Raw genomic sequence first — 18,224 nt, forward strand, 5'->3', positions numbered from 1 at the left:
TTGTTGCATAGGTCCTGCTTTACCTTGGTCTTAACCATCCAGCAGAAAAGTATAAAAACGAAATATAAGAAGTAAAGCCACGCTGTTATGTTGAGCTACTGGGGACTCAGGTCAACAATTTCTGACATTGGAAGTGAAGTGGAACACCCAATAGTATTATTGGCTACTGGACTCTTTTAGAATATTTTGCCAAGTTTACACACGTATAATATTCAAATAACTGAACTTAACAAACAAAGGGTATACAGATGAATGTGCATTTTGTATCTGTGTATTCAAAGTGGTTAGGATAGATATACAGTTACATTCTCTTAATGAATAGAGCGATTTGTTCTAGTGGTGTTTGTGGATAGGGTATCATGTCTGCATCTTGTACAGCAATTAACCACTAGGAAGAATGTATATAATGTGTGAATTATTGAAACTGTCCTACCAATTTGATTTGAAACTGTCTCATTGCTATTTGTTTATGAATAAAATTATGGGAAAAAATGGACATCTAAGGTTAAATACACTCTTCTTAGATGAAGTACGAAGGGCTAATAAATATATGGAAAATGTTCAACATCCATTGGTCTTTTTAATGATGCAAATTATAACAATCCAGGGATCCCATCTCACTTCAAAAAGAATGGCTAAAAAAAGAAAAGAAAATACATTTGCCAAGGGATGTAGCTCAACGGTGTAGCACCTGCCTAGCAAGTGTGAGGCCGAGAGTTTGATTCTTGGTACAAAAAAAAAAAAACAAAAAAAAAAAAAAAAAAAACCAACCAACCAACCAAACAAACAAACAAAAAAACCAAAACAAAAACCTAGGAATAGAGGTTCTTTTGACCCAGTGGTTCCCCATGTTGGTTTCTTCCTAAAAGAATGCCATAGCGGTACACGCACACTCATGTTTACAGCAGCACAGCTTGTAATAGTTAAATCTTGGAACCAACAAAGACACCTATCAACCAATGCATGGATAAAGAAGATTTTTTTTTTTTTTTGCTTTTTATATATTTAGTACAGGGTCATAGGGTCTCACTGTGTAGCTTGAACTCGCAGTGATCCTCCTGTTTTCAGCTTCCTAGGCCTTGGGATTACAGGCTTGCGACACCATGCCTGTATTCTGTGTCCAGGTCAGCATGTCCAGGGATGGGGCCAGCATAGCCTGTGATGTCAGGAATCAGAGCCTGGTCCCTGTGTATACATAAGCAGGCTCTTAGTCTGCTGTCTCACCAGGTCAGAAGACCTGGTTTTTATACAATGAATTATTCAGCCATTAAAAAGGGATATATTTCTAGGTAAATGTATCCAGCTTGAGACCATAATATTAAGTGAAAAAAAACCTGACACACACGTGTAAACATTACATTGTCTCACTGGTGTGAGAAACTGAAATGTAAATAAGAATGAAAATGTGTAATAGATATTGTGAAGATGAAGAAATTGTTCAAAATGAAAGGGGCACTAGGAAAGGAGAAAGGAAAGAAGGTAAAAGAAACAAATTGAGAAAATAAGAAACAAGTGGAAACAAAGTTTTAAAAATAAGGAGGGGGAAAGGAGTTGAAGGGAGAGGAGGTGAACAGGAAAAGAAACGAAAAAAAAGGATCAAGATATATAGAGGTACAAATTCCTTATGATGAATGTGATCATTATGTATATCTAAATGGTACCAACACTTAATTTAAAAAAGGAAGAATGAGCTAGATTGATAGCTAGAAGAATTCTTTTATGAAAATTTTGATACACTACTTAATATTATATGAGTCAGGAATGAAGTCTGAAGTTGGTAGGTAGATTCTAAGTGGCCTGTAGGATGCAGGAGAACAGCGATCTGAGGGCCAGAATACACAGGCACAAAGCTTTCCTGTTGCCATGTAAGATCTTTGGCAGATTCTGGGCAGCCAGCAGGACTCTCGTAAGCTCTGACCTTACTATTTTGTATTCTCTTTATTATTATTTTTTTTTTTTTTAATTTTTTTTGCAGAACCGGGGATTGAACTCAGGCCCTTGCACTTGCCAGGCAAGGCTTGTTCCACTGAGCCATCTCCCCGGCCCCTGTATTCTTTTTAGATAATAGAAAAAGAGAGAAAAAAAAAAGAATTTGGATTTTATTTTACAACATTGTATTTTAAATTCCACTACAATTTTGGTGACAAATAAAAATGTACCTAATTCTTTTTATTCTAACTTTGATTATCAAGCTCAGACCTATCATATCCCAACAATACTTCATTTTCTCTAGGTTGAGATATTAGCAGCAGTGCTAACATAACAGATAGTTACAGTAGCATGATGACTATCTCTGTGTTTCTGTATGTATGTATGTGAGATAAAATAATAGCTTTGTTATATGGCCAGGAGAGATTATGTCTGTGAATTCCCCTCAATCTCTTTGGCCTTACATTTTTCCTAAAAATTAAATCAGTCATTTTTTAAATAAATTCTCTGGTCTTTGAAATGTTTAAAAATTAATTTTGAGAAGTGCTTTTTCATTTCTAGGATGTCAAAAGAGTCACTGTAAGTACTTTACGTTTATCTACAAAGTATTTTTACAAGCAGTATATTTAGCAATTAAAAATCTAGAATACCACATTATTAGCATATTTTAATATTTATTAAACAACTAAAGAGCCATACTATGTATTATAGGATACTCACACCATAACTCCTTAAGAAGTTTATAAATGCTATTGCAAACATTAAATAATTACAACATAAAATAGTCATGATAGTAATTAGCATAAAGTATTATGAGTTCAAATTAAAAGTAGTAGATTTCTAGGTGAGGCATAAGATAAGGGCTTCATGGAAAGAAATGTGTGAGTAGCCTTATAAAAGAAAATAATAAAGGATGGGAAAAGAAATAATGAAGGTAACAAAGGATGGGAGAAGAGCAACAAAAAGAAAACAACTTAGGGGTATGTGGGTGGTGTGGTGAGTGGAAATGAAAGCACAGAGGATAAAAAGCATCACATGCGTTGTGAGTACAGGAACTCTTGCATTTTAGAAGAGCACACTGTATTATAAAATAAGAAACAGCAGAGGAAAAATGTTACAGTGTGACAGATCAGTATTTTTCTATGTGGGGACTCTGAACCAGCACCTTACACATCACTTAGCGGATTAGAAATACAAAACTTCTCCACACTGCTCCCATTTCCTTCTTCTCTGCTGCTGATCTATTGAATAAAAATCTATGGGGTGGGATCCAGCAATCTATATACCAATAGGCTCCCTGGTTGATTCTAATCCATGGTAAAGTTTGAGAACTACCATGATAGACTGTGCTTCGATTACAAACATGAATTACTATACTTCTAATCTTTAGTTCTTTAAAGGAGTAACGTTGTGAAAATATAATACATTGAGTGCATAGTATATTACAGAGAATAAATAGTTGATCCATGTTCCCTCAAAAAGTACAATGGGAGGCTGCATCTGGCTCCCACTCTCACAGTCACTGCAGTACATTGGGCTCCACAGAGATAGTGCTGGGGCAAGGGAGAGCTGGACAGGCACTGGGCGACTCTGTACCTTGCTGAGGAAAACAAGTAAACATGGGCACAGGAGATCCTAAGAAGCCAAGAGGCAAGAAGTCACCATAAGCATTCTTTGTGCAAACTTGCTGAGAAGAGCACAAGAAGAAGCACCCAAATGCTTCCATTACCTTCTTAGAGTTTTCTACGAAGTGCTCAGAGAGGTGGAAGACCATGTCTGCTAAAGAAAAAGGAAAATTTGAAGACATAGCAAAAGTAGACAAGGCTCATTATGAAAAAGAAATGAAAACTTATATTCCTCCTAAAGGAGAAACCAATAAGAAGTTCGAGGATCCCAATGCACCCAAGAGGCCTCCTTTGGCCTTTTTATTGTTCTGTTCTGAGTATCACCCAAAAATCAAAGGAGAACATTCTGGCCTCTCCATTGGTGATGTTGCAAAGAAACTTGGAGAAACGTGAAATAATACTGCAGCAGATGACAAGCAGCCATACATGAAGAAGGCTGCTAAGCTAAAGGAAATGTATGAAAAGGACATCGCTGCCTACCGGGCTAAAGGAACACCTGATGCAGCAAAAAAGGGAGTCATCAAGGCTGAAGAAAGCAAGAAAAATAAGGAAGAGGAGGAGGATGAGGAAGATGAGGATGAAGAGGAGGAAAAAGATGAAGAGGATGAGGAGGATGATGATGAATAATTTGGTTCTAGCTCAGGTTTTTTTTTTTTCTTGTCTATAAAGCATTTAACCCCCCTGTACACAGCTCATTCCTTTTGAAGAAGAAAAAATTGAAATGTAAGGCTGTGTAATATTTGTTTTTAAACTGTATAGTTTTTTGTTTTTGTTTTTGTTTTTGAATAGTTAACACACTACTGAATGTGTCTTTAGATAGCTCTGTCCTGGTGGTATTTTCAATAGCCACTAACCTTGCCTGGTACAGTATGGGGGTTGTAAGTTGGCATGAGAATTTAAAGCAGGTTCTTCTTGGTGCACAGCACAGGTCAGTTATATATGTCTATGACAGTTTTTCATCTTCAGTTGTTTCTGATGCAGCTTATATGAAATAATTGTTTTTCTGTTAACTGAATACCACTGTGTAATTGCAAAAAAAAAAAAAAAAAAGTTGCAACTGTTTTGTTGACATTCTGAATGCTTCTAAGTAAATACAATTTTTTTAATTAAAGAAAGTACAATGGGATTAGAAAGTGGAAGTTATAATTCACTGTAAGGAATTAGAATATATTCTTAAGGCATTGAGGACCACTGATAGATTCTGCTCCCCATTATCAAGTAATATTTCAGGAATAATAGTCAAAGATGAACTGAAAAAGTGAAGAGAAATAATAGAGAAAATGGGCTGGCCAAATAGCTCAGCAGATTAAAGTGCCTGCAAACAGGCACAGGGGCCAGGGGATGATCCCTGGGCCTGCTATGCAGGCCCCACCCCCAGGGCAATTGAGACTGGGCTTGGTGACGCACCCTTGTACTCCCAGCTCTTGGGAGGCTGTAAAAAGGCGGATCACTATGAGTCCAATCGAGTGGTGAGACCCTGAACACCCTGATGTCTTTGCTATTTATCTTGACTTCTAAAATCCTAAAAAACCAAACCAAACCAACCAACCAACCAAACAACAGAAAACATTACAAAAGTTGAATAATTTAGGTCATATTCTCTAATGTATTTGTTTCGGCACCTTTTACAACTTCCTCCTTCTTTAAAACACATGTGCTGTTTCCTTTTCTACTATTTTCTCACTTTCTTTTAGTGGGGGCAGAGAATGAATGGTGGGGAAGACTTTTCTTTTACCACTGATTTTTATAGCAGTTAGGGGAAAATGGCATATCATGACTTAATATCTAACAATTAACTATTTTTCTGTTATTTGACAAGTACTGCACTGACATTTTTGTACGTGGTGAGAGATATAGGCCTGGATTCAATCTTCTCCATATGGATAGCTAGTTTTCTTAAAGCCATTTACAAAGCTACCTTTCATTCAGTGTATGTTTTTGGCCCCTTTGCCAAAGATCAAATAGTTTCATGTGCTTGGGTTGTCTCTCATTCTCTATGGTAGTCCACTGATCATCATGTCTGTTTTATTGCCAGTAACACACTGTTTTTAATCACAAAAGCTTTGTGATTCAAATCTTGTATTGTGATGCCTCTTGCTTTGATCCTTTTTACCCAGATTGCTTTTGCTATTCTGGGACTCTTCTGGTTCCTTACGAATTTTAGGATCACTTTCTCTAGTTCTGTGAAGAATTCTGTTGGAATTTTAATTGAGACTACATTATATCTGTATAATGATTTTAGAAGCATGGTGATTTTGAGTATATTGATTTTGCCTATGTTTTTTTCTTTTCAAAGTTTTATTGAATAATATAGCAATGAGACAGTTTCAAATCAAATCGAAAGTACAGTTTCAACAAATAATACACTGCATACATTCTTCTCAGTGGTTAATTGCTGTACAAGATGCAGACTTGTGATCCTACTTCCAAACATCATTAGAAAAAATCATTCTATTCATTAAGAGAATGCAACTATATATCTATCCCAACCACTTTGAATACACAGATACAAGATGGACATTCATAGTTATACCCCAATTTTTTTTAAGTTCCGTTGTTGAATATTATAGGTGTGTAAAGATTTTGCCTATTTAAGAACATGGAATATCTTTCCATTTTCTGATGTCCTATTCTACTTCTTTTTTCAGAGATCTTTTTCTTCCTTAAGTTAAACAATAAGCACTTAATTTTTCTCATTGCTATTATGAATGGTTTGTTCCCCTAATTTTTTTCTCAGTAGGTTCATTATTAGCGTACAGGAATGTTACTTTGTGTGTGTGTGTGTGTGTGTGTGTGTGTGTGTGCTGATTTTGTATCCTGCTAAATTATTGAATTTGGTTATTAACTATAAGAGTTTTTTGGTGAATTTTTTTGGGTCATCTAGGTAGAGAATCATGTTATCTTCAAATAATAATAATTTAACTCCTTTGTTTGCTATACATATCCCATTAATTGATTAATTAATTAACATTTTTCCCAGGTACTTTTGGCAATGTTTCAAATACTATGTTGAACAAGAATGGTGACAGTCTTGTCTTGTTTGATTTTAGAGAGAAAAGTTTTTCCACATTTAATGTGATGTTGGTAGAGATTTGTCATGAATAGCTTTGATCAGATTGAGATAAAATCTTTCTATGCCTATTTTTTCAGTGTTTTTATCATGAAAGGATGTTGGATTTTGTCAAAGGCTTTTCTGTGGCTCCTTAGATAATCATGTGACTTTTGTCTTTGCTTCTATTTATATGATGTATTACATTTACTAGTTTGCACACGTTGAACCAACCTTGCAGCCCTACGATGAAACCTACTTGGTCAAGATGTTTTCTGACAGTTTCCTATCACATTCTCTCCACCTGTGAGTGGAATTCCCTCCTTGATAAGGGAACAGAATTTTGGTGTTACTTTGACCAAGATAACAATTAAGTGTACAACTGGGATTTCAACTTTTCTAAACTAGGTTATACAAATGAAAGAATAAGTAAATCTGTCTTCATTTTCATGTATCTTTTTTGGTGTGTCAGTGTTTTTTATTTTTATTTTTATTTTTTTAAAATTTATTTATTTATTTATTTGTGTGTGTGTGTGTGTGTGTGTGTGTGGCCAGCTCAGCCCACCACGGGGCGGGGCTGGCTGGCATGTGGTGCTGGGGGATTGAACCGCGGTCCCTGTGCTTTGCCAAGCTTGTTCTAAGTAGGTGCTTTAGACCACTGAGCCATCTCACCAGCCCGTGTCAGTGTTTTTTAAAAATCTTTTTATATCTAAATTTACAACAGATGTTAGTCTATACTCTCCCTCTTTATTACACTTTTTTTTTGTGGAACGAGGTATTGAACTCAGACCCTTGCACTTGCTAGGGAAGCACTTATTTTACAGAGTCATCTCCCTGGCCTCTTTATTACACTTTCTATGGTTCTGGTAATAATATCTTACATTCGCAATGTGAATTAGGAAATATTTACTTCTCCATCATTCTTAGGAATAGTTTAAGGCAGACTGAAATAGTTTGTTCCATGAAAGGTCATAAAATATATCTCTACAATTAACTGAAGTTAGTGTATTTAAAAAAAATGAACTTTATTTTTTAGCAGTTTTAGATTTACAGAAAAATGGAGAGTATGGACAGGTCCCATGCACCCCTCTATATTTAACATCTCATATTACTATATTATATTTGTTAAAATTAATGAACCAATACTGATATATTATTAGCAACCAAATACAATAATTTATGAATATTTCCTTAGTTTTTATTTAATCCTCTTTTCTGTTTCTAGAAACCAATCATTATTAAATTTCATTTAGCTCTCACATCTTCTTACTTCATCTCTCAGTACTGAAAGTTTCTTAGATTTTCTTTGCTTTTGATGACCTTGACAGATTTGAAGAGTCTGGTCAGGTGTCTGTAAAGGTATTTTTAATATCGTTTAATGTTAAGACTAGTCTTACAGAATTTTTGAAGGAAGACCACAGAAGTAAAGTGCCATTTCCATTCTATCATATCAACATCTACACTAAGCGATTTATGAATGCTTGCACTAATCTTGGGTACTTAGCTGAAGTATTTGTCAAGTCTCTCCACAGAAACAACACTCTTTTTCCATTCTGCACCGTGCAATACTGGACTCTGAAATGAAGTGAGTGTGTGCACTAAGGAGCAGGGAATGTGCCCCCTTCTTTGAGGGTGGAAAATCCCCTTAAGTTAGGAAACCTTCATTGGAGATTTGTCTTTTCCTCTACAAATTCACTTTCAAAAACTTATATCAGCATGGACTCATGAATATGAATTTTATTATACTTTGCTCTATAATAAATACTTTATTGTGTTGCTCGGTTTTTTTTTTTTTTTAAATTTTTTGGGCACTGGGAGTTCTGTCCATTGTCTCTTATATCACTTTGCCTTATACTCACAAATGTGTGCTACTATATTTATCAATTAATGTACTTATATATATTTACTTTGGCTTTTGGTCTCATAATTCCACTCATAAGTTACTAAAGTCAACAATCAACTATTTTACTCCCTCCCTTGAGTTTATCTTGTAATACATTTAGATTTTGTTAGAATCTGCATTCCTTCTGGGTTCTATTTGGATATATTTAGTATGTTTTCTGTTCGAAAGTTCTGCATTTTGACAGATATCTAATGTCATATTTCTACATTTCTATGGTGTCATACTGAAAAATATTACTGCTTTAAAAGTCTGCGTGTCATGTATTCACTTATTCTATCTTTTACAAAAGTTCAGGTGACAATGTTTATTTGAGCATCCTCACAGTTTTATTTTCCTCAAAATAGTATAAAACTAGAATCATTAAAAAGTCTGTTCTGGTCTAGCTGCCTGATCAGGCAGTGGCGGGCAGAGCCCGGGCAGACTTCCTCCCTAGGTTGTGGGCGCCTGTGGCTAGACCTGGACCTGGCAGGTTGCCGCTGGGCTGTCAGTGGATGGCGCTGATGAGGAGCTGGAAGAGATGGTCTTGTGGGTGTGGGCAGCTGGTCCAGGAGGAGGTGCTGTGGGGAGGTGGAGGCAGTGGCGGTGCGGGGGGGTGGGGGTGTCGCTGGAGGTTGCCCACATCGCTTAGCATCATGGATCCAAGGCTACTGAGGGAACAGAACTGTTCGAAAACGAGCCCTTTCCACTCCTGTGGCACAAACGAGCTCGGCACATTCTGAGTCATCCTCGATATCACCAAAGAAGAAAATAAAGGTACAACATGGAGGGATCATCAGGGTTTAAACAAAATTCTGATCACAGCAATGGATCACTTAACTTCCGAGCTCTATCAGGAAGCTCTGGATATAAGTTTGGAGTTCTTGCCAAGATTGTGAATTACATGAAAACCAGACATCAGTGAGGAGATACACATCCTCTAACTTTAGAAGAAATCTTGGATGACAGCATTTAGATACTGGACTCAAGCAGAAACATTGGCTAATGATAGAGACATTAGTCAACAATCCCAAAATTGAAGTGGCAGATGGGAAGTACGCATTCAAACCCAAATATGACTTGAAAGATAAGAGGACCCTACTTAGGCTGTTAGATAAGTATGACCAGCAAGAATTAGGAGGAATTCTTTTAGAAGACATAGAAGAAGGACTGCTCAATTCCTAGAAAGCTGTCAAGGCACTGGGGGACCAGATACTGTTTGTAAATCGTCCTGATAAGAAGAAAATACTTTTCTTCAATAATAAGAGCTGTCAGTTTTCTGTGGATGAAGAATTACAGAAACTGTGGAGGAGTGTTATTGTGGTATTTCTTCCATGCAGGAATCTGGACCAAAGAAAGTGGCTCCTATACAGAGAAGGAAAAAGCCTGCTTCACAGAAAAAGTGATGGTTTAAGACTAATAACGAACACATGCCTGGAGTGCTGAACGATTACTTGGACATCACTCCTAGCAAATAGTAACATTTTGTTGTTGATCAGAGAGTTACAGACATACAATCAAGACTGTTTTAGTTGATGCTCAGATCAGAAGACTTGCCATGCTGCTGCTGAGGACCGAGAACAAGGAGCAGCTAAGTTTGTAGAACAAGCACAATTACCAAACTCGAACTTATTTTCATCAAATAGGCTGATGAGAGATGTGATACTCCTGTTAAGCTTCTGTTCTCTCTTGGGAGAAAGGGGTTCAGCATGGCATGCAGATGTCTTTGTTATTTATCTCTACTTCTAAATGATTCTTGGTTCCCTTTTCCCTCTTACTTTAGAACAAGCTGACAGTCTTGGATGCCATATTTGTTTATTCCAAAAGCACATATTTATAGTATCATCGTAGAAGGATTAAAAAATTAATAAAAATGATCAAGATGTGACATACATATGTACCATTTCCCCAAGATGAATGTAATTATTAGGTATTGCAAATATATACTAATAAAATATTTTTAAAAGAAATCAATAGTACTCTCTGACCACAGTGGAATCAAAAAGTCAAAAGCAGAAAGAAAACAGGAAAATTCTCATGTACTTGAAAGTTGAACAACAAACATCTAAACAATCCAAGGATCAAAGAGGAAGGCTCAAGAGAAAGAAAAAAATGAAAAGCAAAAATAATATAGCAAATTTATGAGATGAATCAAAACAATATCAAAAGCACATATTAGCAAAGTCTCAAATAAATAATATAGATTCTTCAAGAATGTAGATATAGAACACAAGCTCTTTTTAAGTTGAGGGAGTACGCCTTTTATTCCTAGTTTTTCTGAGAATGTTTATCATTAATGAGTGTTTAATTCTGTCCAGTGTTTCTTCCTTATTAATTGATATAACTGCATTTTTGTTCTTAGTCTATTAAAAGGGTAAATTACTTTCACTGATTTTTAAATATTGAGCCTATCCTTCATTTAAAAAATAAATCCCACTTAGTCATGGTGTATCTTCCCCAGAATTGTGAAAGAATTAAGTTGTGAATATTAGTGCTTATGGGTCAGTGTTTTCCTTGGAACCCTGGGTATGCTGTGCCAGACACTGAAGTTGGGCGTGGTGGCGCATGCCTATAATCCCAGAACTGGGAAAACTGAGACAGGAGGATCTCTATGAGTCTGAGCTGCATAGTGAGACTCTACCAAATAAATAAATAAATAAATTTAAAAAATTAAAAAAGGAAGAAACAAAACTATTTGCATATGACATAATTGCCCACAAACACCAAATAAACAAACTTTCAAATGAAAAGGAAACAACAAAAAGCCAGTGAAAGAATAAACCCTCCTATAATTAACAGTACCAGCAGTTAAAGTTGCAGTATTTAACATCAAAATGCAATAAGCTATATAAAAGCTATAAACATGTTATATGCACTAAAATTTAAAATATCATTTACAATAACTCAAAACAAAATACATATGGGTAACTCTAGGAACACAAGTATAGAAATTACATGCTAAAACCAGCAAACTACAGAAAAGAAAGAAAAAAGGACACATTTTGTTAATGAATGGTAAAATATGCTAATTGTTTAAAAAATTTGTATGAGACATCTTTTTAATCCATTCAGTGATCAATGGACAATTTGGGTTCTTCTACTTTCTGATTGGAGGCTGTTATGAATGCTGATATAAAAACATCTATTAGAGTACTGTTGTTGATTTGTTTTTGGATAAACATAATTGCTGGGACATAGCTAATTTTATTGTTTACATTTTTAGGAAATGGTATTATTTTTCACAGCAGTTTTACCATTTTACATTCCTATAAGGGAATGTACAAGAATTCTCAATCAACTTGTTTTGTTCTTTTCTTTTTATGTTATGATAGCATACTAATGGGTATAAAGTATTTACCTCACCTTACTGAATAGTACTGCTGTGAGGGTCCTTTCTTGGGCTTATCTGTCATTTGTATAGCTTTGGACAAATGTGTACTCATGTTCTCTGGTCATTTTGGAGAAACAGCTATTCAAGTCCTCTGGCCATTTTTTGATGTTGAGTAACAAAAATATTAACTTAGTGAACTTAAAGTAATTAAACACCTATGGAAAAAATGGTGAAAGAATGCTGAATTATTTCAAGTGATTTTCCTACATCAAGTGTAATAGTCATACTGGATTGTCTCCTTTCATTCTTCTATGGTACTGTACAGTGGTACTTTGCTTTATAGATTTCTTTCACAACTCTGGAGAAGATGGCCAGGGTCATGTTGTCACCTTATATGCAGTTTGTGAATGGAAACAAAATTTTGTGAAGGCTTCTGTTTGTGAACCAAATTGTTCCCAGGCAGAAGCATTAGTGAACAGAGGCATTATTGCAGTTTTTTTTTTTTTTTTAATATGTTAACATGATATCATTCTTGCATTTCAGGGATATATTCCACTTGGTTGTGGTATATAATCCTTTTTAATATGCTGTGGAATGAAGTTTGTTATTATTAATGATTTTTCTCTCAATACCATAAAGGATATTATTTTTTTTGCCTTTGGAAACACATTAGTGGTGGCCTCATAGAACAAAGTGTTGCCTTCAATTTGGAAGTGTTTGGGAAAGATTAATGTCAGTTCTGTTTCATGTCTGATACAATTTACCATTGAAGCCAATTGTCTGGACATTTTAAATATAGTGTGCTTTTTGATTATTCAATCTTCCCACAAGGTAGAAATCTATTGAATTTTCCTGTCACTTTGGGATTCAATTTTTTCTGTTTTGTGTTTTTAGGCGTTGCTCATTTCATCTTATATTATCCAATTTGTCTTCTAGTCTTTACTTCCATAGTAGCAGAATAACTCCATATTCATTTCTGATTTTAATACTTTTCAGTCATCTCATTTATTCTTAGCTAATGTTGACAAAGTTTTTTGATAAGTTTTACTTATATTTTAAAGAATCTTTTTTTGAAATGTATTTTAGCATAGAGCCTACAGGGTCTACATGACTTTACTACCTAGACTGGACTCATAGAGATCTTCCTGTTTACAGCCTCTTAAGTGCTGCGATAATAGGCGTGTGCCCCACGCCCAGTCTCAATTGCATGCCCTGGGGGTAGGGTTGGCATGGGAGGCCCAGGGATCAAACTCCTGGCTTCTGTGTCTGCCTAAGCAGGTGCTTTAATCCGCTGAGCTATTTGGCCAGCCCTAAGAAGCAATTTTTGGATTTGGTGATTTTCTCTATTTTTCTATTTTCTATTTCATTTATTTCAGCTCTAATCTTTATTATTTCCTCTGTCAACTTCAATAACATAAAAAATACTTATTGCTTTTATGTGACCCTCTTCCAATGTCACAAATTTTTATCTTTTTATTTATTAGTACATGTTTGTAACATTTTATGTGTTATATGACCCCAACGATACTAGTTTTATAAATGTCTGAGAAGTTGGATATGATTCTTTCTTATTTATTTGTGATTATTTTTGTTCCTTCCTAGTAAGCTGACCACCCACAAGTTTTCTTCAGGGTTCTTTTATTTTCCCCTATATTTTCTATGGTCTAAAAATGCAGGGAAAAAAAGGGTCTACAGGGTATTCAGGGTCTCACTACTAGATTGGACTCATAATGATTCTCCTGTTTATAGCCTCCCAAGAGCTGGGATTACAGGCACATTCCATCAAGCCCAGTCTCAAATGCTGTCTCAGCGTGCCCCAGGGGTGGGGCCAGCACAGCAGGCCAGGGGATCAAACTCCTGACCCCTGTGTTTGCCTAAGCAAGCACTTTAATCTGCTGAGCTATTTGGCCAGCCTTTTTTTCAGGATTTTTTAATCTTTGAGTTTCTCTAGCTTGAAAACAATATGTCTAGGTATATTTTTGGCATTTATCTTTCTTGAGGTCTGCTAAGGTTTGAATGCCCCCTCCAAAATTAATGCTGAAATGTAACTCATATTGTAATAGCATTAAGAGCCAGGACTTTAAAGAGGTGATCAGGGCACTATCCCTGTGGATAGATTAGGTCCAGTTGAAGAAATGAGTTAGTTATTAAGGGAGCAGATTCCTGATAAAAGGAGGAGTTTGGCCTGTTTTGTCTCCTTTGTTCCTGCTTGCGCATTCTCTGTCATTGTTTTTCTTCCTTTTTCTCCTTCTGTCCAGACCTCCCTATTCCCGTCATGTGATGCCTCTCATCATCCTATAATGTGGCAAGAAAATTCTCAACAGATGTGAATCTTTGATCCCAGTCACTTCCTACATTTATTCTCTTTATATATTACCCTATGTTATTCTGTTATAACAGCACAGAAAAGAAATTATAAGACAGTGTCTGATATTAATAGGAGGGAAATTCTGTCATTTTGTTCAAATACTTCCTCTTTTTCTCTCTTCTCACTTGGGTATTATCATTAAATATGCATTATACCAAATATGCAATGAATATTCTGCATTCTCCCCATCTTTGTTTTCCTTGCTTTTCAGCTTTGGAGGTTTACACTGAAAAATATTCAAGTTCCAAGATTCTCTTCTCAGGTGTGTCCAACTACTAATAAACTCATCAAAGGCATTCTTTATTTCTGTCACAATGCTTTTTACCTTTAGGTTTTATTTCTGGTACTTTTAAAGTAACACAGCTCTTTGTATACATTGCCTTTGTTCTTCCATGCTGTGCATTTTATCCATTAGAACCCTTAGCATATTAATCAGAGGTATTTTAAGATTTCAATCTAACAGTTCAACATTCTTTATGTATGTATATGTGTATGCTTGTTTTGTGTCTTCAAATTGTGTTTTTTTATGGTATACCTCATAACTTTTTCTTCATAGCTAGACATACTGCAGTAGGTAACTGTTGTACATAGTTATTTAGTAATGTCATGGTGAGTTATGGGGGGGACAGAAGCATTTTCATCTTAGGTGTAGGTCTGTAGGTCTCAGTCTTTTAAGACTATTATAAACTTCATGTTTCCTAGTTTATCTTTTTCCCCCTTCCTCCTTTATGGGTGAGAGAAGGAAATAGATTGTAGATGAATAAACAGTCCCCTTGTTCTGTTTTTTTTCTTGAGGTACCAGGGATTGAACTCAGGACCTTGTGCTTGCCAGCCACATGCTTATTCTACTGAGCTCTCTCACTGGCCCAATATTCCCCTTTTTTTATGCAAGTGAGGCTTGGATTTCTACCCAGATTAGGCTCTTGCTACTCAGCTTTCATAGAAGTAGGATTCATTAAGAAGAAAACAGTATTCTTCAATATGCCTAAATTTTTCCTGCTCTCCTTCCCTTGTGAATTATGTGATAATTTTTTCTTCAAAACTTACTATGAGAGCCTGGTGGTAAAACTCACAAATTTAGCAACTCCTTATGACTGGGTCTCCTCTCTGGAATTAACCTGCAGAATTGTCTACACTGAACCTTTAATATATCAATTATAGTTCTAGTTATCCTACCCTGATACTAGTTCTCGTGGTAAATTCTGTTTGAGTCTCTACTCCAGTAAGCCATGACTGTGTCCACCTCATTGAAATACAAGTCTGTTTAGCTTTTTACTTATTGTGAAGATTGAGTGATGACTTCTGCTTTCCTTATGTATGGAACTGGAACCTAGAAGTGCTAAGTGTGTCCTTTAAATAGCAAAATTTAAATTTATAAAAGCAGAACTATAAATCAAAAGGTCAATAATATTAGCTTTTCTAATTTCCTATACCCTTGAAATCCTCACTTTTTCTTAAGGCGTGAGTTACTATCTAGCATTTTTTAATTTAATTTCAACCTAAAGAATTTCCTATAAAGCATTTTGTACAGCATATGCAGTAGCAACAGTTTCTCTCAGCTTTTATCTGTGTCTGCTGTACTTTACTCCTCTTTCTTTTTTATCTTTTTTTCCATAATTTTTTGAGAGACATATAGAAATGAGACAGTTTGAAATCAAATTGGTATGACATTTTCAATAATTAACACATTGCATACATTCTTCTTAGTGGTTATTTGCTGTACAAGATGCAGACAGGATATCCTATTTACAAACACTATTAGAACAAAGGCCTCTATTCATTCAGACAAGGTAACCATATATCTATCCTAATCATTTTGAATACACAGATACAAAATGGACATTCATCTGTAACCCCTTTTTTATTTAGTTACGTTATTTGAATATTATAGGTGTGTTAACTCAGCAAAATATTCTAAAAGAGTCCAGCAGTTCATAATAGTATTGGGTCTTCCGCTTCACTGGCAGAATCAGAAACTGTTGACCTGAGTACCCTACAGCTCAACATAACACCATGACTTTACTTCTTATACTTTTTGTATACTTTTCTGCTGGATTGTTAAAACAAAGATAAAGCAAGACTTATGTAACAAGAGTTGTAGCTTTAGGGTCTGATAAGGTCAGTGAAATCCCCTCAGGATTTATCCTGAGATCCTGTACCTCAGATTGTAGAACCTTTGTCAGTGTCAGCCACGTGGATGAGTCACGGACATTGCTTGGCCAATGTGCTCTCTGTGAAAGCCTGAGAGAATGTTTTCTCTCCATGTGACTCTCCTTAGGCACACTCTACATCATCGATCACTTTCCTCTTTGGGCCCATAATCTCCTTGAAAATTTGGGACACTACTGAGTTACATGACGTTACAGTACAAGTTCTCATATGTCCTGAGTTTTAATTGACCTTGGAAGGCTAGGACCAAAATGTTGGCTTTCCTTGCAGTCCTCCTTTCTCTCTAACTTTGGTGCAAACTTAGGTTGTTAACCCTCCAGAAGAGAAGCTTATTGTTATTACCATACAACTTAGGTTGTTAAGCTTAACCTCACTATCTGTCTGAATATCAAACATCTTAGGCATAACAAGGAAGAGGTAGTTTTCATCAAGTATTAATATGCTGAACTTTAAGTCCCTACAGATGATGAAAAAATATTTAAAAAATTAGAATATATTTTAAAAATAGGCATAAATTATTATATAATTCTTATGTTTACACATAAGTCCAGAAATCTAACCATGTACAACATTGTAGCAGGACAGTCCCACATCATTCCTTTTCCTGTCTCATACTTTCATTCACCACCCCCTTCTTTTTGAACAGTCATCTATCCGAGAGACAGTGCAGCAGGAACTATCATGTGATGACAAGCACCCCGTATTCAGAAGACCAAAATGACAAGTACTCCAAGCATGAAACTACTATTACAAATTGCCATCTTCAGTGCAGTTGCTTAGTTCACAGATGTCTGTATATATAGTTAATCAGGGTGATAATCATTCCAGTTAACTGCTTGATTCTAAAATCTTCTGGAGATTCTCAGGATCATTGCCTTACCCATCTTCTACATATAACTGTATGGCTTGACATTGTCATGTTTCCTACCTCTTCTCCTTGCTCTCTTTTCATTGTCTAGTCATCAAGTTCTTGCTTTCCGTTTACCTGTATTATACCTTTCTATTTGTATTTCTTTTTTTGAGTTCTTATACTAGGGAAACTATACGATATTTACACATGTGTGTCTGGTTTATTTCACTTATAAACCAGACAAATAAGTACTCAGACAAAGGTCTGCTCATATATATGAGTATATGTTCAAGTGGCATCCACTTCAATATAAAGGCTTTGCATTTATCATTCTTTATAGCTGAGTAATACTCCATTGTATAAAATTATCACATCCTTTTCATCCATTCTTCAGGTGGTGGGCATCTTGGTTGTTTCCAAGATTTGGCTATCACAAATTGTGCTGCTATAAACATAGGCACACATATATCACAATGATCTGATGTTTTCAGATCCTCTGGGAAAATTCCCAGTAGAGGAATAGCTGGTTTAAATGGGATTTCCGGTCCAACTTTTCTAAGGAGTCTCCACATAGATTTCCATAATGGTTGCACCAGTCTACATTCCCACCAGCACTGAAGAAGAGTTCCTTTCCCCACAGACTCTCCAATATTTGTTGTTGGTTGATTTCTTTATGATAGCCATCCTTTCTGGGGTGAGATGATATCTCAATGTTGTAATTTACATTTCACGGGTGGGTAGTAATATGGATCATTTTTTCATATGTTTGTTCGCTTCTTTAATATCATCCTCTGAGAAGTGTGTGTTTATCTCGGATGCCCATTTCTGGACTGGGTCTTTAAGTTTTGGGGGCCCTAGTGTTTTTTTAGTTCTTTATAAATTCTAGAGAGCAGACCTTTGTCTGAGTACTTATTTGTCATGAATTTTTCCAAATTTGTGAGTTGCCTTTTCACTTTGTTGGTAATTTCTTCTGACGTGAAAAAACTTCTCAGTAAGAGCAGGTCCCAGTTGTTAATTCTTTCAA

The 18,224-nt window shown here is 35.7% G+C and overlaps 1 protein-coding gene and 1 pseudogene across 1 annotated transcript in view; one reads left to right on the top strand and one right to left on the bottom strand.

Moving 5' to 3' along the window:
• Gphn (gephyrin) overlaps window positions 1–18,224 on the bottom strand; it is an 837,950-nt gene that overhangs the window by 391,055 nt on the left and 428,671 nt on the right. The gene's annotated exons all lie outside the window — the stretch shown is intronic.
• Window positions 9,139–9,960, top strand: LOC105743663 (annotated as a pseudogene).

The sequence above is a fragment of the Octodon degus genome, unplaced genomic scaffold (genome assembly GCF_000260255.1).
Source record: "Octodon degus isolate 3935 unplaced genomic scaffold, OctDeg1.0 scaffold00007, whole genome shotgun sequence".
NCBI lineage: Eukaryota > Metazoa > Chordata > Mammalia > Rodentia > Octodontidae > Octodon > Octodon degus.